This window comes from Bombus affinis, chromosome 11, assembly GCF_024516045.1.
Source record: "Bombus affinis isolate iyBomAffi1 chromosome 11, iyBomAffi1.2, whole genome shotgun sequence".
NCBI classification, from domain to species: Eukaryota; Metazoa; Arthropoda; class Insecta; order Hymenoptera; family Apidae; genus Bombus; species Bombus affinis.
In genome coordinates this window covers 6720293-6745752 of record NC_066354.1, presented here as the reverse complement: position 1 = coordinate 6745752, position 25460 = coordinate 6720293, and the positions used below count along the sequence as shown (strand labels likewise).

The 25460-nt window shown below is 49.5% G+C and overlaps 1 protein-coding gene across 3 annotated transcripts in view; it reads left to right on the top strand.

Moving 5' to 3' along the window:
- Positions 1-4277: 4277 nt before the first annotated feature.
- The window catches only part of LOC126921973 (uncharacterized), a 229615-nt gene continuing 208432 nt past the window's right edge, over positions 4278-25460 (top strand). For all 3 annotated transcript variants that reach the window (XM_050734096.1, XM_050734091.1, XM_050734092.1), the window contains exon 1: positions 4278-6130. The gene's annotated coding sequence lies outside the window, so the exon portion shown is untranslated. The remainder of the gene's footprint in view (positions 6131-25460) is intronic.

The following is a 25460-nucleotide window of genomic DNA, read 5'->3' as shown; positions in this document are numbered from 1 at the left end:
TGCGGCAATGGACGGAAGAAGACGAACGGACGATGGCGGACGGGGAGGGGCGCCAGTAGGGAATATAATGGATATTAATGTCGCTTCTATGCTGATTTCGCCCGTGGCCGTATACGCGCATCGCATCTTCCTCCGCTTTCGAGGTCTCTTTGCTGCGAATTTCTGCATTCCCGAAGCATCGAATCCTGGTTTGCAGACTATTCGTATCCTATCGTTTCTCCCGTTTTCTTCCGTTTCTCCGCTATTTTTCATGCATAATTCTGCTTTTCTGTGCTACCTTTTTCGCTCGACTGAAAAGTAGCTTTCCTCCATTTTTTCATTTCTTCTCGCGGCTTCTGTCTTCCGTCCTTTTCCTCTACATTGTCTCCTGATTTTTCCACCTCCGTTTGGAGGCTCGTTCGATTCGAAGGCCACGGACTCTTCCTGGGAATCCTTCCGCCGGGCGAGCTCTCGCAGAATTATGGACCTCCGGTTCCGAGAAAAGCCAGCCATCGAGATTTAGGTGAGGCACCTTCCTAACTACGTGTCACTCGATCTGCACTCGGCGAGACGACGAAGCTGCGCGCGCTCCGCAACGCCGACTTCCGTTCCCGGAAACGGAATTATCGAGGCCGCAATGACGTAGAATTTCAATTTCGACGTTTTAAACCGAACTTATCCCTGCCCATTTATTTCTCTCCTCGCGCCGACTCTTCTTCCTCTCTGCCGTCTTCCGTCTAGGCGACGGGACGATAAATTTCGTTACCTTTGAAACTCGCCTGCCGTCGAGCTTTGTAGCCATCAAACGGTCTTTCATCGCGACGTGGAGCGTTCTCGCGGCACGGCCACGTGATATCGTTCATCCCCAACGGTTTCCATTCGCTGGCCAAATTGTGGCCAATCCACGGCCATTCGTGCAGCGAATTAACCTCGGCAGCCTCGCGAGCGCCCTTAAACCGTTTCCGCAAACGCTCAACTTTGTTCCTTGGCGCTAAGCTCGCTCGGGTAATTTTATCGTTCGTCTGCCAGCCAGCTGGCCGGCTTCTGCTCTCCTCCTTCGTGACAACTAATTTATTTGGCCACGGGAGAAAGGAACCGGGGGAAACTGGGCAGGCGACGGGAAAGGGACAGAGAGGGGAAACGTTGGATCGAAAGGTGGACTACCGCGAGAGAAAAGGATTGCTCCTCCCTCGCCCAAGGAATCGATCGAGCACTCTTCCAGATTTCGCTCCTCCGGAGCCGCTCTAGCCCGTTTTTGTTCCCTCTTTTTGCCCTTGTTCTCCCTCGATCCGCCGCGCCGCAGGAAATTTTCTACCCGCCAACCGGTTAGTTACAGCCTCTTCTTCTTTCAAGACGATTTCGTGGGATTACGTTATTCGAGTTTAAAGGACATACGGATTAAGCACAGTTCTTCTCGAACGTTGATCAGCGGTGAACCGGTGCGCCGGTTAATGTAAAGTATATTAATACCCAGGGGACGGACATCCAGGTGTATGTAGCCAGCAGGAACATCGCATGTACTTGCTAGTGAATCCTCGTTGGCGTCTGGAACACGTGTTTCCAGCCACCTCCGCGATATTAATTTATCCGTAGAACAGCGGGCGAGAGTATCGGCGAGGCGCAACCATGTCGGAATTTACATTGACGCGGATTTAGTTAATATCGAACCTCGAAACGAGTTTAATTAAGGCTGGTGTATGCGTAGGAGCGTGGATACGATGTCCCGGGACAACAGTCGGGTGTGAAAAAGTGGAAAAGAGCCGTCGTCGAGTTTCCAGAACGTTCGGATGTTTGCGGAAAGAAGCGTAAAAAAGGTTTTTGGTAAACACGGCGCCGCTCTCTCAACGGGCACGCGATCGCGTTTAATCCGAATAAAAATATCATGGCGAATGCTGTCAAACAACGGGACATTTTTATTCGGATTAAGGGAGGAGAGAATGGAAGAGAGGACGGATGGTTTGCGAAGCGTCGTGTAATAACATCCCCAAATAACGGTGGCCAAAGTTTGCCCGGCCGCTTTTGTGCCGGTCTGTACGCGCGACAACTTTCCTGAATTATTGTTTCGGTTTCGCGAGATAAGCCTTTGATAAACCGTCTCGTGATAAATGTTCCTTCGACAGCGTGGCGACGACGCGTATCGCCGAATCGTCGATCGGTCGAGAACGGTAATGCGGTTTTTTCCGCGGAAATTGAAAAGTTTTCTTTCGTCTCCTCCCTCTCTCCTCTCTAGGGGTGCCCGACCTGATAAAGATTTCGCTCGGTCGCGGCTCGAAGAACGCTTTGGGGCTCTGCCTCCGCGAGAGATGAGATATCAAAATTGTTTTAAAGTCCCGATCGAGTTGACGAGTGTCTGCGGAGGTTTGCGACGAGAAATCTTATCGACGATATAAATTCGCCGCGTTATACAGTTTTCGTTCCGATCGCTTCGAAAGAACCTCCATCCTCCGGGAAAAAATCCTGTCCCGATAGTGCGCGCTCGTTGTTTTTTATTTTTTTTCTCTTTTTTTTTTTTTGCTTTATTCGAAGCGTTTAGTTGCCTCAATATTCAATATTCAATAAATCAATATTTTACTTAGCCAACGCGTGTTCGCCCTACCATCGGCACGCAGTGTGCGAAAAATTGGGCTCTGTATCACGGATTACGTGTATGAGCCATCGCTGCGCCTCGCAACCACCACCACTCTCCTCTGTTTTCCGTCAAACTTTCCGATAACTAATTCCATTAACCTGGTATAACGAGGCTGTAACTCGGGATTCGAAGGTGTTTGTTGGAAGGGCCGATTCCGGCAAAAAGATCGATCCATCTCTCTTAAGGGGTGATCGATTCGACGTTGAAATCCAGTATCGCGATACTTTACCTTAATTTAAATTTTTAAATCTTAGCAATCTATTTCCGAGTCAATACACACGCGGACCGTTTAATAAACTTCGAACGTGACGGAGAAGCACGCGAATCTCGATTTGAAATGGTAAAACGACGGACGAGTCCACGGCCACTTTCTCCATCGATTGGGGCCGTCACTGGAACGAGTTTCTTCACGGTGATGTCCACTCTCGTAGCGCGAGTGTCTCTCGCGTTCTTCCCATCGTAAATTCGACGTGCCGCCGTAGGAACGCGACGGTTTTATCCACGTTCAGGTGAGAGACGAACTCGTATGGCCGCGATTCCCTTGGACTTTCACGCGCGAGGTGGCCGTGACGCGTGGGCGTCCAACAGTTTTACGTTTATGGCGTGGGAGCGGTCGGAGCGCTTCTAATTGCCGAGCTTGCTACCGAAACCGCCAATAGGATCCGTAGAGCGGAAGTCGTAGCATCGAACGTCGGAAGAGGCGACCATAAACTGTAGTTTCTATGCAAACGACACGCGCAATGTGCCACTAAAGGCGCCGTATCGACTCCGCTTCTTCCCCGACGTTTGTTCGTCGCGCGCGCGTGAACCAACGCCGAGAGAAATCCGATGAAAATTCGCGGCAATTAACGTTGAAAGTTTTCCGCCAGATTCTCAACCAGATCGCCGAACACGGTCGGCCAAGTAATCGAACGGCCATCCCTCGAATTGGTCATTGCGTCAGCGTTTTCTAATCGACGACTGTTTGCTACGAAATCGACTTTTCCCATTCTCTGCTACAGCCGTTTTTCATCTTTCTTTTTTCTTTTTATATCCATTTGAATTTTGCAGAATTGTTGCAAATATTCCACGATAGCGATCGGAGCGACGCTTGGACAAAGTGAAAGCTCGGCGATCAACAGGGTGGCTTCGGGGGAAACGCGTCCCGAGAGATCTCGAAGGGAGATGGTAAACGAAGGGAAATGGTGAACGAGGGGGAGGAACGAAGGGAAACAAAACAGCGGAGAAGAGTAGAGGAGAACGATCGACGAATTCGTAGGAACCTTTTAGTCCCGGCGGGCCACGCCAGAACAGATTATCCATCCATTATTTTGGGGTGCTTACCGAGGGAGCGCATCGCAGATCGAGAGAGGGTCGCACTCGATGGAAAGATGTGAGCCGCGAAAATCCATGCGGCGGCGCTGGAACGGTCAAGTTTTCGAAAGGACACGCGGCGGATAGATTTTAAACGCGCACGCCGCAGTCTCGTTATATTCCGGTGTGCTGCGCTCGATTCGTTTCCGTCGGTCGAAAGGATGTAATTAATATCGTCGCCCGGCTTTCGAATTTGCGACTGCGCGCAGTCCGTCTCGCTCTGGGCCGCTCGCCCTCTCGTTTCAGCCCGCGGCTTGCCTCCCTCTCGCTCTCTGTATCTCGCTCTGCCACCCTCCCGTGGGGGTGGCTCTCGTCGCCGAGGTTCGAGCCTCTCAGTCGTGCCGAGAACCCGCTTCGTTGCGGGATCACCTCCTCTCTCGGTGAACTTACCTTTGGCATTCGTGTTCGCGAACACTTTCGTCGCGACAACAATCGCTCTGACCGGCCGATCGCGTGGCCCTCGACAGCTCGCTGGGCTCTTGAACCTCTGGAAACCTCGTGTTCCGTTGTTGCATCGTTCGATTACGATCGCCGATAAACACGGCTTCGATTTCGTTTCGCGAGACCCATCGCCCGACGAGATGTTCGAAATCCCGGGGACAGGTTCGACTCGCGTAATTTGACGTGACTTTCGATCGAACCGTATCTGCCGTTCGTTCGTACCAGCGAACCAGAGACTGTGCAGCGGCGTGGAAAGCGCGCCTGTTACCAAAACAGAGCGTAGTGGCCTGGAGTTTGTTAGGTGGGAACTGGACTGTGGCGATTTCGCGGATCCACGCCTGTCTGTTCCGGGTTAACGAAGACTGCCTGGCAAAGCGGTAGATAAAGCTAGCGGGGATCTTGCGCGATCTTTTTCCGACGGACGAGGAGCGAGCGTGGAAGAGAAAAAGTGACCGATCGATCCCAGTAATAAGGGAACTTTACGTTGGGAGCGGTAGCGGCCCGGAGGGACGGTGGTGAATCCGTGGAAAAAGGATCTCGCCACCCTAAGGAGAAGAAAGTGGACGACCCTTCTTGGAGCTCGCGCTCCTTCCTCGTCTGCGAAACTCTTTTGAGGAGAAAGAACGATCCTCTCGGGAAACCGCTGAAGCGCATCGGAGAACCGTAAGAGACCGTTGTCGAAGAGACCGGGAGCGTCGAAGAGCAAACGAGTAGCTTTGCCTTTCTTCTTTCCCTTTTACCTTTAAGGGATCAAATCGCCTGGTCGCCGATCTCTCACGATTTTCGTCCTCGCTCGCAGCCGATCGCGGGGCCCGTCGAACGGTGAATTCGATCGATCCAGTTCGGATCGTTGAGATTTCGACGTACAACTCGCACGACATTCGAGGCACGCCGTACGTAGCGTACAGTGGGTAATTAAAGATACGATTAATGGCCCGACAATTAAATATAATTAACTCGAGCGACAGGATACGCGGTGTTCGGCTGCCAATTAGCGCATTAGCGCCTTATCGAACATCGACCGATCGTCTGGCCACATTGTATCCTCTCGACGCAATAAAATCGCCGTAGTCGACGGACCAGCCTAGAGTTAGACGATCGAGCAAGAAGAAAGGGAAGGGATTGGCGAGAGGTTGCGAGATCTCCTTTCGATCAGCGGATCCAGTAGAACGACGATCGAGCTACCGCGTGACGAGGATCGATTAACGAGTCTAACCGCTGCACGCGTTTCTCTCGACCGTTGTCCCATGTAAAAGCAACGACGATTCGTACGACCGTCGACGATCAATCTGGAGATCGTCGAGCCAAGATAGAATCCTCGAGAATGGAACGCGTCTGATCCGCTGTGCAAAGTCGGCGAAGGTTTCCTGTTCCGAGACGAGGATGAAAGAAACGCGATGAGAATAGCGGAACGAGTTAGGGGAAGACCTTGAATCTTGGAGAAGTTCAAAGTGAAAGAACGAAGAGACACTTTCGGGAAACGAGGCGGATTACATGGTCGAGAATAGAGAGAAGGGAACTCGTTGTCCGTCGCTGGTATTCCGTGGAAACGTCGGCAACCCTGAACTTGACGGTTGCACGCACGTTGCTCGCCGAACGACACGTCGCGACATCCCATAGAGAAAGGAGGAAAATCAGCCAAGGGGAAAAGTGGACACGCCAACTGTCACAGCGAAGAATGCTGGCAGCGCAATCGTGACAAACGGGGCTTCCGTCCAGGATCGAAAGGTAAGTCGCTGCGACGTACGTACTTTATTAGCGGACAAGATTGGCTGTAGGCGCGCACCATAGCCATGGTAGAAGAAGAATCGGAAAAGGAAGGGAATGGGACGGGGAACAGACTCTCACGGGAAATGCCGGCGAAGCCCGAAGCAAAAATTTCTTTATGCGCTAGCTGGCTGACTTGGCGACCTTTCGCTCGTCTCCGAGGAATTTCTCGGTCTATTACTTTCTAACCCTCGACGACCGTCAGACTTTCCGGAGTATCGCCCCCGTAATAGCTCTGCGTTATTCTTTCCTTTAACCAGAGCCGTATCGCGCATTTCATCCTGCAATTTAGCCATTCTCGCGTGTTCTTTGAAGTTGAACGAACTCCGTTGATTGCTCTTCGGAATTGCACGGGAGGTTAGTCTTTTCCCTTCTCTTTCTTTTCCTTCTCTTTTATTTTATTTTTTCATTTCGAAATTAACAAAACACAAGGACCGCTACTGCGGTCATTCGACGATCGAATATACACGTAAGACGTGATGCGAAACGGCGATGCGATGCACCGCGTATAACGTTTATAGGCAAGTAACCACCTAAGCGCTAACCGTGTCTAACGCAGCTTAACTTGGATGATCAAACGAAAACTTCCCGCGCTGCGAAGTTACCGGTAATTAATAATTTCGAGAACATCAAACCAGGGAGTACTTTCGTATTTACAATATATCTCCGACTAATTCGTATTCCACGGGGACCGGGATTCTCTCTCGGTTATGGGTACTTTCCAGGAAATACGTTTGCGTTTCGCTCTTCAAACAGGTTTGATTTTCCCCGCTCCCCGCCTTGCACTTCGTCTTCCCACGCGACCAACTTATTCCCAAGAGAATTATTCTTAGCAAATTATTCCGTTTACTCGTATCGTTAAGCTCGAAAATCGCGAGAGGCTGATGCCACTCGAATCAAGTTTAACGCCCCTGACCGATCTCCTGCGGCAACGACGATTAATTATTTCGTCACCGATGTCGCTCTAAAGAGGTTATCGAATCTCCCTCGAGTACTTAGTAACTTTAGGCTGGTGGCGCGAGGAGGGTGGCTTTAGCCGGTCGTAAAGCCGTAGAGAGGCTCAGATTTTGCGAGTCGGTCTGGCAATTCCGGTGCACCTGCGTCCGTCGTGCGCCGCCGGGGGGCCAGACAGGGAAAAGACCAGATACCAGACGCGCAAGAGAGAAACAGAGAGCGAGAGGCAGAGAGGCAAAGACCACGAGGAAACGGTTCGAGCGCGTTATTAAGGACCTCGTGTCTTCGCTCATTACGCCATCCGAGAAAACCGCGCCGTACGTTCTGGCTTATCTCCATTAGGCGGACCCGAATTACGTAGATATCGTATGGTTTAAGTGCGTGCGGATGGGCACCGACATAAATACTTGTCCGTCCCTGATGCGACCAGGTTCGCGGGACCCAGAATGTACGCGGAAACTTTGTAGAACTGTAGCGTGATAAGGGGCGACGATTAAAGACGTCTTTAAATGTATTTCGATCGGGCAACTTTAACGAGAACGGTCGCTCTGATTGCCGCCGGGGGAAACGTCGTGGAATTCGTTAAGGTATCTCGTAACGATCGCGTTCGAAAGATTCGGTATCCCCGTGATATTACGGTTCAGCGACGCGACACTGAGCAACGCGACGAAATCAAATGGAAATACAGGTGGATGAAAAGGAAGGAAGAAAGAGACGCGTGGCGAACGACAAGGGAACGCGTAGCTTTGCCAAAGAACTCGGTACTCGTTAGAGCGCTCGATAATTGTTTATCCGTGCGGCTGTCAGCGTGATGGCGTGGCCGGCAACTGCAAAATAATTAATTAGAAGTCACCTAAAGCGCGTGCCGCGTTTCACGGCAGCCCGTTCGATTTGGATAATGCGTTTCCCGTGCCGTGATTCCGCCGCTGCTTTCCGCAAACCGTGCAATTTTTCGAGACATTCGACCGGCAGAAATTAATTTCGCGATAGACATGACAGACACAAAGCGGTGTGCAGCTTGCGCCAGACTAATTAGCAGACAAACGATAATCGAACGCGATTTCACTCGTGTTTTGCGTATCGTCTTTATTTGCCGCACGTAATGCTACTATAAATTATTTGAATCCGGCACTCGGTTTTACACCTTCCAACGTAAACACTTATGTACGCATTGGCGTTAATTAACCGACGCGTCCTATTTTCGTCGGATCTTTCTCGGAATCGATTCACACTTTCGAACGTATTTGCGTAACGCGCTCGTTGGTATTGGAATTTTCCCGCGCGGGTAAATAGGAGACAACGACACCCACGCGAGTCCTTCATACACGAGGGGAACGATCGCTTAAAATTCCGTGGCCGTGTAAAGAAGCATGTAAATAGGCCCGTCGCGTGTGACTTACTAATTCTCGGCTCACGGTTCCACCAAAACTCCACTCTCTTGCGATATCAAACACGATCTGCCGACACTGCGTGTATTTTCCCTTCCGGCTCACCTATTCCTTCTGGTCCCGTCGACACTAAATTCATCAAATTTTTCATCGTCGGCTTGCCACGGATTGCAGGGAAAATCTGAGAAATAAACGGTTTCCACTTAAGCGCGGCTATCCAAGTGTCCGCTGGTTGTTACTCGGCTCGCTCGGCCGTTGATCCGCCCCGAGGTCGCGGCAAGGTGTAAAGACGCTCTTAATCAAAAGCTTCCCACCTCTGATATTAGTCAACGTCACCCAAGCTTCCTACCGTTGCCGTCGTAATTTCATACTGCCTCCGTGGACTCTCCGCGAGTTCAAACGCTAAGTTACCGCATAAATCATTGCTTTATCGCGCATCCTTCTCATTAACGGTTTTTTAACGCGCCGTCGAAAGAAACGAATTAATTAGATATCCGCGTAACGGCGAATATAATGGGACACGCGGTGCTTCTGATCGTACTTCCATCCGCGCCGTTAAAGAAAATTCGCTTACGGAGGGAAAACGAGTCTCTTCGGGCTTCACGGAGAGATTTCACGGTAGCTCGCGTCCCCGAGACACGATAACGATCGCTATTCGAACGACACGCTATCGGGCTTCGATTTCAACCGGCAGAATAACCGAGCTCGCGGGAAACGCTCCTGGCGGAACGCCATGGCGAGCAAAATGAATATTGGCGGAATCGTGTATATGGCAATATCCACTAACGATATCCACTTGTAAGAGGTGGAAGTTAGGTCGCACGAACGAATTACGTTGAAAATTCCAGCTACCGCGTATCTGGCGAAGCGGCAGCAAATTCCTTGACAGAGAAAATTCCCAAAAAGAGGATCGGAAAGAGCGGACATTCGTTTGAAAGGAAGGAGAAAGGAAAGTAGAAAAAGGAACAGGAAAGAAGTAATTTGGGGTGTTGATTTTCGATTTCGGACAGCGTGCAATTAAATATCCCGCGATGGAAAGTAGCTTGGCGTCTGCCATTAGTGGAGAACCAGTCGCGGAATATATCCGCTGGAACGAGCGGCGAGACAACGTACGAAAGGGAAGCCCGACGGGAAAATGGGAGGGAACGATGGCCCGGAAGCGACCCAGTTCTTGCTGCGTGGCGCGTCAGATAAATTGGATCCGAGCAGTTTTATCGTAAAACGTTCCTTCCCTGTTCTATCGACGGTGCCGCGATGGCCCGGTCATCACCGAGAAAACTTTAACTTCGGATCTCGAGGCTGGTTCGTCTGGTCGCGACAGCCTAGCAGCGATCTCCTTTGCCTCTCCGCTCCCTTCACCCTTCCCCTTTACGAGTCAACTTTCCTCGCCTTTATTCTTCCTTTCCGCCATCGTTTTCCTCGCTCTTGGCGACTCGCCGACCACGTTCCTTCCATCTTTCTTCCTTCTATACACTCGGACGCGTTCCTTCGCAGACACTCTTCCGTGGCTCGACTCGTGCGATCATTTCACGCCCCCGCTCTCCAATTCCAACGACCAGTACAAATCGACTGTCCTAATTCTCGCCACCGTTGATCGCGTTTCGTCTAACAAACCAAGACTTGCGAGCTTGTTTTCAAGCGACTCTCTACCGGCTTCGGATAAAATATCGTCGTGTTTATTTTCGCGATCACGCGCGAGTTGGCCGCTATGATTCGCGCGTGTATATCGTGTTCGAAGGCGGCCGCCTGTCTTCTTGTAAAATAGGAGGTCGAGCTACGCTGCTGGCCGATTCTCGCTGGTAAAGGCCGCGCGTTAATCCAGCGCTAAGTATTATTTAGTGGCGGCGGCCGGTGACAAGTCGATTTAATTTATATCTCGCGCGGGGGCGGTCGTTCGCAGGAATACACGACGTCTCACCAAACATCCACGCGCGGCGGACGAACGTTTACGAGCTTGTCACGTCTCAAAGACGCCTTTGGAGGCGTTCCAACACCTCATCGTTCGGAGGTCGAAACCCTCGCTTTTATATCGCGATCGAGTCGACAGGCACGAGGGAGAATCGGAAATTGTGCACGTTCCCCTGCGTTTAAATTATCCTTGATCATCTACCGAAACGCCAGAGACAAGAAACACAGCGGCGTCTGTTTCGCGAATTTCATTTCAAGCCCACTGTATTTTTCTCTTTCATTTTATGAATTTTTACGCTCGTAAGAAAAGGCCATTGCCGAACGCTGGAGACTCAGCAGCTGCCACCAGACAGAACCTTGCGTTTACGGCGTTAGTTTTTGCGGGTCGATGGACGCGCCCGAACAGATCGCCGCACGCTTCCCGGTAATTATGCAAATAGCGTATCGATTACCGGTTAAATCGCGGACAAAAATAATGCGACTCCGCGGTCGTCTCGTGGTCGCTTATCTCTTGATTCGTACCGAATCGACTGCAACGTTGCAGTCGGATACGCGGAATTCTTTAAACGTTGCGTTGGAAATTAGGGGACATTAGCGAGATTCGTGATACATCTGTGAACGTCGGCTGGAAACATAACGAAATGAAACACGTAGTTGCAACGGTTCGTTCCTTCCAACTTGCCGTTCGAGCAACGTGTAATTTTCGAGGCATGGAAATGTTTTATAATATTATGACATAGACAAAGGCAACGAGGGGTAAACCGAACGATCGAAACGGCGAAAAAGGTAGGTTCAACCTCCGCAATCAAACAACGATCACGCCCCTTAATGACCGAGTGACTGCTGTTACTCCTTCGTTCGTTTTGGGGGTGGTTCGTGGCACGGGGTTGAAACAGCTGCGAGTGACACCCCCCACTTGTACACATCTCGTCCTGCCGTTATTTTCTCTGTCTCTCTCGCTCTCCACAACCCTCTCTCCTCGTTTCTGTCTAACTTTTGCCGCTGTCAGAGCAACGCGAGACCCTAGCTCGCCGACACCGCTATGCATAATTGCTGCGTCCACCGCTATGCCTAACCCTCGCGGTAGAAATTTGCATTATCGGTGCCCCCCGTACTTGAAAGGGCGGGACGATGGATCCTCCGAGCAATCATTAAGAAATCAATCACACGCGGGCCGATTTTATCGCCACCATGAACGTCGTGTTCGCTGTAAACTCCGGCACTCTTCTTTTAAACGGCTTCGGATATTTTTATAGCCTCGTAAATCATGGTACGAAATTTCGCGCGACCTTGAACTTGAAGTGGCTTAGTAAGCAACGAAAACTTCGAAGCTTAGCTTCGATCGATTTTCAATGGAAAAAACAACTTGCGTATTTCTCATTTCGATGGAAAATCTAAATTTTCGCGTTGCTTCAAACTAAACGACGACAATACGTTTTAACCCTTTGCACTGCGAATTTTATTTCAATTTAGTCACCAGCAGCTCCTAACGCTTTTAAGCATTTTATTTGAAATTTACTTTAACTAAAAAATAAAATAAATAAAATAAATAAAGAAAGAAACAAATTCGCTTAAGTACCAGTTTTATTTACACTATTGTTGTATTTTGTAATTTTTAAGTGTATGATATATTTTGAAAAAGTTTTTCCAGGATGCAATCCTCGTTTTCTTTCGCACGTTTCACAAAAGAAATGTGGGACTGAATGAACGTCGAGTGGGTCTCGACAAAGGAGCTCCTGAGATAAAAATTGATGTCGAGTCATACTCGACATAGGAGTGTAAAGGGTTAATGAACAAGCAAACGGCGGTCTGCGATAACGCGATACGGTTCTCGCGCAGCGATTTGCGTTACGGTTCACGTTGCACCGTTAGCTCGCTGACAAATCGCTAGCGAGCGGATGTATAGGAAACCGGATTTCGAAAAGAAGCGGAGCCACGACGTTCTCGGGGGAAGCAGCTTATTCGAAAGCAAGCAGCAGTTCCATGGACTGCGCCGAAAACTTTCGTAATACTCGAGCGAGTGCCGGACCGAGATTACGAACGTTATTTATTTCTCGTCTGTCCGTCCTTTGCAATCGGACCCCTCGAGATTTAAGTCGAAGACGTTCGGTCTCTCGCCGTGGGACGGTCTTTGTTGGACGATCGAATGGCGGGCAAGGAATCGGAACGAGGGAAACTCGCAGCGATCCTGCCGGAAGCGCGAACACGAGCGTAAAAGTTAAAGATGAATTCGGCACGACATCGTCGAACGCGATCGCGCAAAGACGATGGTATTTATGGAAATTGTCTGTGCGATCGTATTATCCAAGCACCGACTTTCTCGCCACTGTGTTCGACACTTGTGAAAATTTCTCGTTATCTCGAAATATACCACTGACTTTTTAGTTTCCCACTAAGAACGCGTGTCTTGTGCTTCCGCGGCCATTTAATCCGCTGCTAACTCGACTTGCGACATCGAACCTCGTCTTGGACGATCGAGTTTCTGTCGCTCGATTCGAAATCACCAGTTGCTTCGACGGACTTTCAGCGTTTCCTCGGACTCACACGCTCGAAAGAATCGAAAAACTTGAGCCTGTAGAAGTAAGCACTTTGATCCGCGATAACAATAGTGTTTTCCCAAACAGGTCACGAAACTATTCGGAAGGGGTGATTTTTTTTCTTTTTAGCGGCAGAACCCCCGCGCAACGCAAACGAAATCGAATTAAAAAGGAGTAATAACATTTGCCGCGGTCGTTAGAAGCAGTGCAAGACCGACATCTGTCGCTCGATGGGGGTCCGGTGAAACGTGGAGCGCGTCGATATACCCATAGATTAGACGCCTACGTTACAGTGCCTCCCCCATAGTTGCGCGATATCGTGGAAGCTATGCAGTGGCACCGTAGGGTAGCGCGGTCGAACGAAATGAAACTGATATGTATGGAAATCACTCGCATCTCTATGTATGAGCTGGAAACGTTACGTTACCGTATATAATACACAATTTTATATGTTTACACGCGTGTGTGTGTCGAACCGGGCATCCGCTCTGTTATAGTCGACGTTTTAATCGATCGATAAAATCGGCTGGCTGAGGGAAACGGGTCGTCTAGGCGAACACGGTAGCTGCAAGCCTTTCGCTGCCGCTAGATCAACAAGTTCATCCTGCGTTTATTTTCTCAACTTTGGAAAAACACGGAAATAATACGGTTCTCGGTGTGACAAGTTGATTCGAAGATTTAGCAGGTTCAACACGGAATCGCGAGAAGTTCCACGCTGCGGATTCGGGGCTACGAGCCGAGGCGTTTTTCTTCCCGGAGAACTTTCCACGTACACTTGCGAGAAACGTGGCCGCGAGAAGCGACCACGGTATTGTTTCGACCTTTGCCACGGATTTTGAAAAATATTTGCTAGGCAAATTTGACCTTCGTCGAGAGGATCGATTTATCGAGCTGCATAAGCGAATGAGAAACGCAGAGAGACAGAGGAGCAGACAGAGGTGGGATTCGCCGATTGCCAGGCCGGTCGTGTATGTACAAGCGGCGGGACGCGAACAATCGCGCACAAATCACCCGTAACCATCGCGCGCGTGGCCATCAACCATCCTGGCTTGCAAAGCCGCGATGGATCCTTGCATCGCGGATCTTTTGTCCGCGGACAATCCCGTCGATTCCCGGTCCCATGTACCCTCTCGGTAGCGTGTAAACGCGACAGGAGTGCCGCTTTCATCGCTCCAATTCGCGTGCTGGAATTTCAGTCTGCCGCTATAAATCAAACGCTGATTATTTCCGCGGCCGGTATTCCGTGTGTGTTTTCATTTTGCCGTGTGTATCCGCACGCCGTTCGGAAATCGCTTCCGTTAGGAGATTCGCGACTTTACGACGTTCCGTAAAACGCTTACGAGGTCGTTCCTGTTATGCATGCGATATCCCTGTTTTCCTTACGACACTGTTGCGATTCGATGGAATGAACGCGCGTATGCGTTCGCGGAATTCAACGTATCAACGGGTCTGTTTGTGCTTCAACCGACGAAGCTTTCTACGGACCAGTTTCGAAGTTGCGTAAGATTGTGCGAGTTACGTTGTTTGGTCACCTCCCGCCAAGAATCTGCAAACGGTCGACTGAAATCTAGAAGACGCGATAGCGTTATTTGCGTTACGATAGCTGCCGCAGCAGCTGAATATATATACATACTTCTAGCGTTACGTATAATGCGACTATTTAGCTCGCGTAATTAACCGAGTATGTAGGGAAAATTTATCCGGCCCACTCTGTTCGCTTGTATACGTTTTGGGGTTACGGGGAAATGGACGAGAAACGGGAACGGAGCGGAAGAGGCGGCGGTCGAAAAAAAGCCGAAACAATTTCGTCGATCGAGCGTGTGTAACGTATTGCATACGTTCCCATGCCTTTCCTGGTAGAATCGGTAAATAACTTTCCCGTTACTCTCGCTGCTTTAGGCAACTAACGAACGTGAAATTAACCGCGGCCACCCGGTAACCTGGGAAATAATCAAAGTAACGACGCTTGAATGCTCGAAATCGCATCGTCGTACGCCTCTTCCTCGTCGTCGACGTCCGTGGTATACACACGCTCGTCCAGACAGTAATTATCGACCTCGTCAAAGAGTCCCTTTAACGCGGTGGTACGCGCAATTAAGTGACATAAGCGACGCCGGCATCCCCGGGTCCGCGCGCTCCGGTCGATCCTCTTTTTAATCCCGCCGGGTGGTCCTTCACGACGTATTAAGAGATATCAAAGCCGCTAAATGATTTCCCCTCTTCGCCACTGCCTTCCTACCCTCGAATTTTCGTATTTATCTTTGCAATTTTCCTTCTCCTTTATCTTTCCTCTCGTTTCCCTCTTCTTCGCCTTTTTCTTTCATCGCGATCAGACGAATCCTGTCGTAAAAGGATATAAAAAAGAAAGGATATACGGTCGGCTTGCCGAAATATCCTGGCATTCTTCTTGGTTTTACAGTCTCGAAACGACTGTAATCTCGCGTAGATGTGTAAAACCGTCTATCCAAAGTAAACACTGGTAGGCAGTGGATCGATGTTTCGTCGACAGGCTGCGATATCCCTATCGAGGCGAGGCGACGCGTATTCGCCTCGCTCCGTAAATATTGCTCGTGAGCCAAACGATTACGAGTTATCGGTTAGACAGGTCGTGGTGTCGACTATCGCCGTCTCGACGCGACGGTTCCCGGTAGTCCAATCGTTTATCACAGTTGCTACACATGAGCGCAACTTTGTTATCGGAGTGCAAACGCGCGCGTGTCGCGATATCCGATCGTTCCTCGAGGTGTTACGCTCCCGTTGCATTCCGATCTGGCCGTGTCGCTTCGAGCCGATCGTCCACCATCCGACCAGGATGACGTAATCTCGGTCCATGCGTTATCGGAACATCGGGTCAGAATTTGTTACGTTGAACTCTGCCCTTCTCCCTCGCTCTCTTTTTCCTCTGACCGGAGTTATTCGAGCGTGTCTCTCGTAACTTTCTTTTCCGATCTGTGGCGATTCGAATTACGGTTCGAGAACGAGTGCAATCGTTAGATAGTCGACGAAGAGAAACAGGATCAAAGTGGGAAGAATACGGTTCGCATCGGAACTGCTTCGTTACGAAGGCGTCGAGGCTGGCGAACCCCTCGACGCACTTTTCTTCTGGTCTGGCGAACAAACAGCTTAAATAAACGCACGTGATTGGATCCGATGTATGCGCATCTGGCTACTGAACGACAGGGGAAAGAACCCGCTTCTTTTTTTTTCTTCCTTCCCACCGAAGGAGCACGCCCCGTTGGCCCGCTTTTTCCACCCCCTTCGAGTAGTCTGGAGTAGGGCACTCGGAAGCACGCGGCTTCTTTCATGCGCAAATTCGCTCACGGTGTGCCGCGACTCTCGGCATCCCCCTTTTAAAATTACTGCCGCCGACTGTGTCGCGCGATCACATTAGATTACCCATCCCTTCCGCGAGCTGCCACCCCTCTGTTGGCGCGGCCTCGCAACCGGGTCGTTTGTGCACCGAACAAGACTACTTTGTACATGGATACACGTAGTTGCTGGGAGTCGCGGCAGCCGGGTCGACGGAGGACGAAATTCTTCGATTCCCTCTGGCTCCTCGTTTCCTCTTCCTGTTCCGAGAGGGCGCGATCGCAAATTAACGGAGTACGAGCATTAGCGCAGATTGTCTTTATCTTTGCTGACGTCTGTTGCTTGGTTGGGGGACTACGACAAATTCACGAAACTTTGGACCGCGCTAAGCCGGATAATAGCTCTAAATTTTCGCCAAGATCGTAGGACAGTGTAGCGAAATTTTGCTCGATCGCGTCTTGGTTTTAATTTCGACTGGCAAATGCCACGTGACAAAGAATTTCATCATTTTCCGAACGCGCGAAATCGCCGGTCTCTTGACGCGAAACATGCGCACGAGGGTGACGCGTGTCGTTGACTGAAAGGCAGAATAACATTGGATTACCCATCCCCATCGTCGACGCCCTGCTGGCAGCCCCGTAGTTTTTACACCCTCTTCAACTCGCCAACCACCCCGGAGCAGCCACCCCGGCGAACAAATGCGCGCGTGCAACGTCCTTCTTTCTTGTGGCGCGTCGTGGACGAGCGCAGCAAAGGGAAAACAATCTTTGGCGGAAAACAGCGCGTCGAATAATTTATCGGTGGTGGGCCGAAGTTGCAGGGCGTACGAGCAGGGGCCACGACCATCTTGTTATCTATCACCCCGGATTCGCTCTGCTCTTTCTCCGTGCACCCCGTCTGCTACAGGCCTCTGCAAACCAACCGCCAGCGTAAGTTCTCGGCCTGACAACTTGCTAGTTGCTGGTCCGAATTTTCCACGGGGAAAGTATTTCTTCTCGGTGCATGGTGATTTTCGGAAACTTTGCAGGCAACTCGAGCAACCCGCCACTTTTATGTTGGCGAACTATAGCGGGGAAAAAGTCGTCGGGCGGCGAGCGATAAGCAAAACGAAGAGCTACGAACAGAGTTGGCGCAGGATTTTAATTCGGCCGGTAAACGAATGGATTTGGTTTTCGCGCGAGCTAAAAACCACGTTCGTACGTTTTTAATTCGAGTAAAAATTTGAGGATGTCGCGGAACTGGATTTGCTGTCGTTCTTCCAGTTGGCCGACGGCATATCGTTTTAGAGGCGGTCTGTAATCGATGTTGCAGGCGTGAAGTTACATAGCGCGGTCGACTAGCGGCATTAACTTTCCGCGTAGGGTTATTTACCACAAGAGTTTGTGAGTCAACGGGCGAAAGGGCGTGGAAAGAGAAACAGCGGGAACCGACGTAAACGGGAGAATAGAAGAGTGAAACGGCGATGGAAGATGAAACGAAATGGAAGATGGTAGAGAAAGACAGAGAATAGAAGGGTAGGTTGGTGTCGACGGTGTGCATTCCTCGATCTAGTTTCCTCTGGGGACTGGAAGGTAGGGTCGAGAGATATCGTGCAACAGAACTAATCAACGCGAGGCAAGAACGATTTCTCTCTCGTTCACCCCTGTCGTTTCGAATAAAAAATAGTTCCGACCGATAATATCGCTCTCGGGAAGATAGACTTTTTTCAGTTTCTCCCTCGGTTCTCGTCCCCTCCTCCAACGGTCTGTTTATTCTTCCAACCCGATACGAGCAAGCTGCGAATTCCCCGAAGCACTGAAACGACTCGTCTTAAAGCCGCTCGAATATTTTCACCTTTCGGATTAACCTGTCCGAGAAAACGAAGATTCTCGAGGCTGGTTTCCCTCGCGAGATTAATTGGCCCCGTTGTCTGCCATCAGACGTCGTTCGTTCACTCTCCGATGAACCCTTCACGCGCTGCATACCCTTAACCACATCGCTTTCGAAAGCAGGCTTCGCGATCAAAAGTTCCATCGCGTCGCGTTAACTAGGAAATTCGCTCGAAATGACGGCACGCGAATACGGGTCCAACTGGAAATCGATTTTTTATTGCCACTCGATCACCGTGTAGACGATTGAAGTGGGTCGCCGGGTCGAAACTTCCTGCTGGTTCTCTCCATCGGCCTTTCTCTCTCTCTCTCTCTCCCCTCTCTAACTATCCTTCCTATCTCTCTCGTCACTCGTTTAACCGACACATCGGCGTGTTTCTCTCGTTCACACGCTAATTCGTGACTCAGTCGGGCAATTAATCAAGTTCATTCGCATGGCGCTCGACTCCGCCGCACCAGGTTTGGTTAAGTTCGTCGTTGCAACGGACGCGCAGTAACTCGACGATAACTTGGGCTCTCGTGGATGGAAGTGCCCCCAGGAACCAAGCAAAGCGTGCAAAACATCAAAAATGTTGCGTTCACGCGCGCTACTTCGCAGATACTTTGCCAAACAACTTCCTCTGCGTACTCGTACTTCCTCTTCGAGATTCTGTCTTTCCCATTTATTTACTTTCATTCTTAATTATAACCGCTGTTTAAGCACGAAGCTCTTTCAAATTTCCCAGAAATTCATCTAATGGAAGACTTTTTAATCTTTCGATTTAATTCAGGTTGGAAGGAGGGAAAAATCGAAGAGACGCGCAGCGGTAAGAAGTTAATACGAGGATCGTGTAAACAGGGTCGTAAAGTTGTTTGCTCGTGAAGATCTCCGAAACGACGTAAGTCGAGAGGTACACATATAAGTGGAACACGATGAAATAAATCAATGTTCAAACGTATGTAAGAAGTCTGGCGCTAGGATACTAAGGAAAAGTATGTCGTACAGAAACCAGTAACGAACAGAAACAGTTGTGTCTAGCGCTACAAAGATGGAACGAAGAGGATGATTGGGAGTTAGGCCTGGGAGCAAGGGCCACGAATTACGAGGGCATAGGTAGCGGTGGAGTGTATATGAATGACGTGGCTGATCTCTGACATCGGTAGCGTAGCTTTAGAGACACTGCAGACATCAGCTGCTGTTTCTTAAACATCGTTCAACATGTCAGCGTGAACACGCGTCCCAGCACCCGTGCACGCGTTCCGAGAATTCGACGGACCTGCTACACGACAGGCGACAGTCGATTAATCGATTCACCGTGACCTCCCACAACGTTTCTTCCGTTATCGACGTTTCACATTGGCCCGATTCAACCATCGACATTACTCTGATTCTGCTATTTTATCGTCGAAGCTGTAAGTATTCGAGTTTCCTTTCGAATCTTCCATGAACTTTGCGCAATCAAGAAATCGATACTTCGGCACGATAACTCTGTCGTTCGAAAAATTAAGCTTTTCTCCGATAACTTTTCATCTCGTTTTTCGCATCGAGAAATTTCCATGCTCTTGGACGAGTCTGTGGTGGAAAGCGACGTTGATCGGTTTGATTACCGAGAGATTCAGAGAGGAATCGAATGACCTAGCAACAGTTGGATACCTTTTTATCGCGAAAATTGTCGTATCGATGCGCAACACGGTGGTCGTTAAGATGATACGCGTTATTCCTCGTAATGCACGCATCCATTAACAGAACGATGCATATAATCGATGCTCCATCGAGGCTCGTTCGTATCGATGCGATGGCCGAGAGACGGGAAGTCGATAGCGACGAGCTCGCGACACGCCAGGTAATTTAATCGTTTAAAAAGTTTCTTCTCGATCTCGAAGGAATTTTCTCGCGGCTTTGACGTAGCGCCGTCGAGACCGCCCGAGCCTGTCTTCTTAAATATTTGTCGATAAATCGAGAGAAAAGCCTGACAGGAAATTTTCCGCGTTCCTCGTTGTTTCGAAACAGCCCGATACTCGGTCGCGACAACCGAGTTTACCAGACATTTTCACGGAAAGATACAAGTTTTACGAACGAGTCGACGGATCGATCGTCGTAATTATTTGGTAGAAGCTTTGGCAAACAAACGAGCGTTCGTTGGGAGAAAAGCGAAGGAAAAACGAACAACGAGCAAGTAAGTAACCCGTAACTCGGGTGAGAGTGAAAAAGTTGGAGCGCCGTTAAAAATAACGTGGTCCTTCCTGGCCTGGTTGCCCGGCAAAACTATTGCCGCTCTTCATTCTGAGATTCCACGGGAACCGATTGGTCGACGACTAAATATACCAGGCCACCGCGAGTATAAATATTTATAAAATAGCGCTGGCAGATGCTGGCTGGTTTTAGTTACGGCACTGGACTCGCTTTCCACGCGTCTCTCGTATAGTTATTACCACTGGCTGTCCTTATATTGGACATGTCGTGGATCACGACCCGCGTCGCCAATTTCTCATTCACGGGCGAACGCGTAAACTACACGGAAAACCTCTACGGTGTATAGAAAGTAAACGCGAAGTTTGAAATATGAAAAGGGGCGGAGATCCGCTATTCAATTTCATCGTGGTCTTTTTATCGAAGCGACAACTTTCCCAAAACAACTTGTCCACTCTTGGTCGACTTAGTCCCGTTCTCGTAGACTCGATGCAACCTGAACGCCCGGGATAACCAGGAGAACAGCTATCTGTTAGCGTTACCGTTGTCGCCGGTGCCGTTGCTTTTGGATGCTGTTTTATCGTGGGTGTGTGTACTCATTAATAATTTATGTTGGAGTAACCGTTACGTGTACCGGACGTGCTGTGTTCCGTCCTGACTTTACCCACGCAAATGCCGGAGCATCGGTGTACACGAATTTCAGATGAGAATTTCAACCGGCAGCCCGTAATTTTTCTTATCCAACAAACGGAGGTTATAGTCGATGGCAGACGTGGCTTCCAGCTGGGAAGCCACGAATTTGTTGCACGAATTTCCGAATAATTCAGAGACCGTTCTTTGTTCCAGTTTCTTAGTTCGTTTTACTTTTAACTCGTTTTACTTCGTCGTGATCCAAGATGTTCGACGATAAGTTTCGAGGCTTAGGTTCGCGATGACGAGGCACAAGTACGAAACTTGTACAATACACTTATACCGCCTATTTCTTGCTAATTCTCTAATCAGCGTGACTAATCTCTCCAGTAGGTTCCAACTGGTTTCACTACGATCTCTCTTTTCAACAAAATGCTAGCTATCTTTCATCAACGAGCATCGCTTCATCGAAGGTCCGATCAATTTTCGTTGTAGCATGACGAACGAAGTTTTTAGTCGAATGTATAATGCATTCCTCTGTGGTGCACTTTCCTTTCCAAAAAAACCGCCGATTCTTTCGCATTCCGTCGTTCAATTCCGCCAACGTTTCCGCGCGATTTATTTACACGCGGTTTCACCGGATTTTCGAAGGCCTATATTTCATTTTTAATATCGCGCGTATGGTTTGCGGCGTTATATTTCAACACCGGCCGACCATCGCTTGGTGGAATCGCCCTTCGGATCAACCCGGTTCCCGATCGCTTCATCCGCCAGTCGATTCGTTCCGACTCATTATCGATCGATACTTTCATCGCAACTGTGTACTTGTATTTTTTCCGCTTCTCTACTTCGGCACAGAAGCGATCCATCCCGTAAAAAAAATGAGTAAATAATTACACAAAGCAGTGTGCGTAATCACCTGTCACGCAACACAACGATAAATTTCGTGGGAACGATAATTCGTAGGCGTGAAACGGGATAATCGCGTGTAATTAAGTCGTTTGCTTCTTAGCACGCTTTCTTGGACCATCGGTTCGTCGTTTCGGACACTCGTCAGCGAACATTTGCGTTTCTCCATGGAACGAGCTCACCCGTTTATTTGGTTTGCTCGCGAACGTTACACCAAGTACGTAACAGTGTGTGTACTTACACGACAACGTGTACGTTGTTCACGTATATGCGTGGAAAATGTAACAGCCAACGTTTGCCCGGTGCTTCGAATAACGAGCCGGCAGCTGGTGCTGCACGGAATCGATAAACACCGCGGCGAAAAGTCGCGATTGCTACGCGAAAACGCGGGCGTCCGCGATTAAGGTGTAGGTGCGATGTCGTGAAAATTCTCTGCTGGAAATCGATGAATAGCCTTCGGCAATGGCAGCGTGTGATTATGACGTAACGAAGCCCGATTCCCCGGCAAAACACGCTGCAACTCGCTCCTTCGTTTCCGCCTTTCAATCGAACCGCTCGTAACAATTGCCACCAGGTAATTTTCAGCGCGTCGATTTCCCTCGACCCGTGGAAGGAACAATGCAATTAATGGCGGCGATCAACAAAGCTGGATATCGAAGCTGGACTTTGTTGTTCAGCGAAATGTGTGTCACCGAGATGGCGAAGGTGGACGGTTCAGCAACGATCCGAGTCCATCGGAACGCCGATTTTCTTAATTAAAATCGCGAGACTGCCAAAGACGCGAGATCTTTTCATTTTCAAGCAAGAAGCGAAGTTTTATCTCGTGAGAAACGGTAAATTACCGCTTGCTTCGACACAACCCGGATTCGAGTGTTTGCGACTTTCCCCGATCGTAAATCCGCGAGAATCTGCTGCGGCACGGCAATCGGATGAAATTAATGCTCGACAGAATAATTCCGGTGAATTTTTTTGTTCTCTTTATGCTCGCCGCCCGGCGAACTTCCAACGCGAGGATCCTTTTTGTTCGAACTTAATCCCGGCACCGACCGGAGAAGGGAAGTTTTCTTCCTCCGGCTGCAGCCACCCCCGGTTGCAGAGAGAACCTTCGGAGACTTTAAATTTCGACTTCGCCAGCGCCAACGACCAAGAGTCGAGCGTTCAAACTTTTCATCCCTGAACCATTACTGGATTTCGAGCACAGTTTAATCTCGTCGTTTACGTGGAATAATCGCGAGACGCCTCGAGGATGTGCATTAAAAGTCATACTTTCCCCCCTGGAATTCCTCATCCTTGCCAGTCTCCCTCGAGTGCTTCGTCGTTTACGATCCTTCGGCTCTGTGCGTAATTTCGCCAAGACGAGGCAAAACATAACAATCGAAATTTCAATACTTCGATACAACTCGTACGATACGCGATCATCGACTAGCTGGAACGATTCAGCGATTCTGCTTTCCCCCGCGAGGAAACATCCGACAAACTAGGGTGCTCGATAGAAACAATTACGAGTTACCGTGCGAATTTCTGACGTTACAACTCGGCAATGAACGGCTACCGCGCAAACGCAACTAGCAGCAGACAGAGGCGATTTTACGCGACACAGGATCGGTCGTGTGACCAACGAATTCGAAATTGGCGAAACCAAAGCCGAATCGTCGTCTTCGTTTACTAGTTTTCCATGTTGACGTAATAAGAACAGGGGTGAACGATCGGGGAACGTGGAAGGGAAAAAAAGAAAAAGAAACACGCGATTCGAGTAATCTCGTTATTTTCAGTCGAACGGTACCGTAGCGAACCACGGACGAACGAAAGTTATTTCGCCGGTTACGACGTCCGTGAAAACCAGACTCGGTTAAATGGAAGCGTAATTGACTATGAAAAACAGCATCCATGGAAAATCGAGTGGATCTCTGTGGGGCTGGCTCGGTGTCGATTCGGTTTCGCCCGCTACGTCAAAGAATCGCGTTCCATTTTCTCGATCACCGGATCGTCCCTCCCTCGAGCTTTCGAATTCCAGCAAGGAAATGGCGCGATATTCGATTATCCGTGGAAAATTCGGCGTGATTGCAAGCTGACCGGAACAATGGCAATATTTATCGAGGCGCGCGATACGCTGCAACGTTTACAACGATAACAACGGTGCATTGTGTTATAATAATAGATGCTGATGCATAGACGAGAGATAATGAAGGGCGAAAACAAAGACTCGTTCTACTTTTTCAGAACGATCTGTTGGACGTTACGACCCGCATGCCGGCGTTCGTTCTCGTCCAAAATTATCGACTCGTTCGACCGGCCGCAAAATTCTCATCCGCGAATTATCCGCAAAGGTGGCGCGTATCGATATGACTCCCCGATGCGGCACTGGGCGCAATTAATCTAATGCACGAACGAATATCGGCGTTGCGCGCCAACGATACGAGTGACAATGACCGGTCCGCGGAACGGATAAGCCTGCAACTGTACCGTTTGTACTTCCGTACGACCGCACCCTGGCCGATCGCTTTGTGAAAGCTATCCATACGCATCCGTGATCAAGGTATCAGCGACGATTTTATCCGACGAAAATCTATGCCGAGGACACGCTGCTCGATTCCCACTCGCCACCCATTCGCCCACTCACCCAGTGGCGTGCACGGCCGAGCCACCCAATGCTGCCAGTAGCCGGCCACCCTTCTCTGTTCAACGAGTTTAATCGCGTCCTCTGGCGCGCAGAATCGTATAATTTTCATGGAACAGCTTCCGCGTTATTTGAACTACTTCAAGCCGCGTCACTGGCTGGCCTTTGTTCACTCGATACGGAAAATTCGATACTTTTGGCGATTGGAATCGAACGTTGGGAAAATTGCTCGCTGCCTTTACCCTGTCACCGTGGCGCGGTTAAATTGCTCTTCGATTAATAAAATATATGTCGACGAGTATCCGAGTCGGTGAAAAATTGGAGTGGCCGCGGTGAATATGGAGATACGGGCCGTAATATGTACGGCGTTTGACGTTTGCTCTAAGCTTGGCGATTTCTAGATTTCGCCGCGGTCGAGCAAGGAATCGATCTGTTATTAATTTTAACCGATATTTTCGATAACAATACGAACAATCAGGCTCGTGCCAATTCCCAGCCGCGCTGTTTGATTTTTCTCGCTGTTGTTTTAATCAAACTCAAACGTCGCTTTTTATAATGGAAAACAATTCCTTTTGGGACACCCGGCCGACGCTTTTTTCATTAAAATTGCACGTAACTGATCCAATCGACGGCTATATGTAGATCGTTCTTGTTTCAACATTTCGACATCATTCGCTCGCGCACTTTTCCATCGTCCAGATACACCATAATCTCGTCTCGAATTTCTCGTTTAGATTGTACGTAGCATCGTCAAAGTCTCTTTCCTCGTCGACGTTTACAGCTATAAATAGATATCTGTCAGCGAACGAGTAATAAATTCACGATTATGAACAGCGTTTCGTTGAAACGAGGGGTAAAGTTTGCGGCGGTACGTTGCACGACTCCGCTCTCCCCATGAAATTAATTTCTATTTTGCTGGTTGCAGCGCCACTAAAATGAGCCAAATTTGCCGAGCGTAGCCTGCGGCTGCGTCACGGCCTGCCTACAGACGAGTGGCGAGT